The 1,091-nt window shown below is 54.1% G+C and overlaps 1 non-coding gene across 1 annotated transcript; it reads right to left on the bottom strand.

The window, feature by feature from the left end:
- Positions 1 to 663: 663 nt before the first annotated feature.
- TRNAV-AAC (transfer RNA valine (anticodon AAC)) lies at positions 664 to 736 on the bottom strand. The gene has a single exon. It is a non-coding gene; the product is annotated as a tRNA-Val (tRNA).
- Positions 737 to 1,091: the final 355 nt, after the last annotated feature.

Genomic DNA, 1,091 nt, shown 5'->3' with positions numbered 1-1,091 from the left:
TGGCTCATGTTCAGTCCCTGTCAACCAACACCCCCAGGTCCCTCTCCTCCAGGCAGCTTTCTAGACAGACTTCTCCTAGTCTGTAGCTGCTCAGGGTTGTTGTGCCCCAAGTGCAGGACCCGGCATTTGGCCTTGTTAAACCTCATCCCATTGGACTCAGCCCAGCGGCCCAGCCTGTTCAGATCCCTTTGGAGCCTCCCAACCCTCCAGCAGATCCACACTTCCACCCAGCTTAGTGTCGTCCGCAAACTTGCTCAGGGTGCACTCGATGCCTTCATCCAGGTCATTGATAAAGACACTGAACAGGGCTGGACCCAGCACTGAGCCCTGGGGAACCCCACTTGTCACTGGCCTCCAGCTGGAGTTAACTCCATTTCCCACCACTCTCTGGGCCCTCCATCCAACCAGTTTTCCACCCAGGAGAGTGTGCACCTGTCCAGCCCAGAGGTGACAGTTTCTCAAGCAGAACGCTGTGAGAAACTGTGTCAAAGGCTTTACTGAAGTCCAGGAAGATCCATCCACAGCCTTTCCCTCATCCAGCAGCCGAGTCGCACTGAGGTCAGACTGACAGGCCTGGAGTGTTGGAAGATGATGGAAAGGGGTTTGGCCAGCACACCCGCCAGCTCCTTCAATACCGTCCCCTGAAAAAAACATTTGCGCAGATGTTTCCGCCCGGTTTCGAACCGGGGACCTTTCGCGTGTTAGGCGAACGTGATAACCACTACACTACGGAAACTCAGCTGAGATGAATTTCCATCTCCTGGAGGCTCTGGCTCCCCTAACCCCACAGATCCCCTCGCACCCTAGAGAGAATGAGGATCAGGCAGCTGAGCTGAGCATTTAGTCACCACCACCAGAGGAATCGAGTCCAGAGAAGAGCAGCGAAGCTGGTGCTGAGGGACATGGTTTAGTGATTGATGGGAATGCTTGGACTCGATGAGCCGGTGGGTCTCTTCCAACCAGGTGATTCTGTGATTCTATGAATAGCTCTGTCAGATAAATATGGGCACATAATGTCATTTGAGGTCTACCAGGGTCCAGAGACACCTGCACAGGTGACACAGGATTTGTGAGTGACCTTTGGAGCACAA

The sequence above is a fragment of the Phaenicophaeus curvirostris genome, chromosome 2, assembly GCF_032191515.1.
Source record: "Phaenicophaeus curvirostris isolate KB17595 chromosome 2, BPBGC_Pcur_1.0, whole genome shotgun sequence".
Lineage (NCBI taxonomy): Eukaryota > Metazoa > Chordata > Aves > Cuculiformes > Cuculidae > Phaenicophaeus > Phaenicophaeus curvirostris.
Note: the sequence above shows the minus strand (reverse complement) of the source record. Positions and strands in the feature narration are given on the sequence as shown.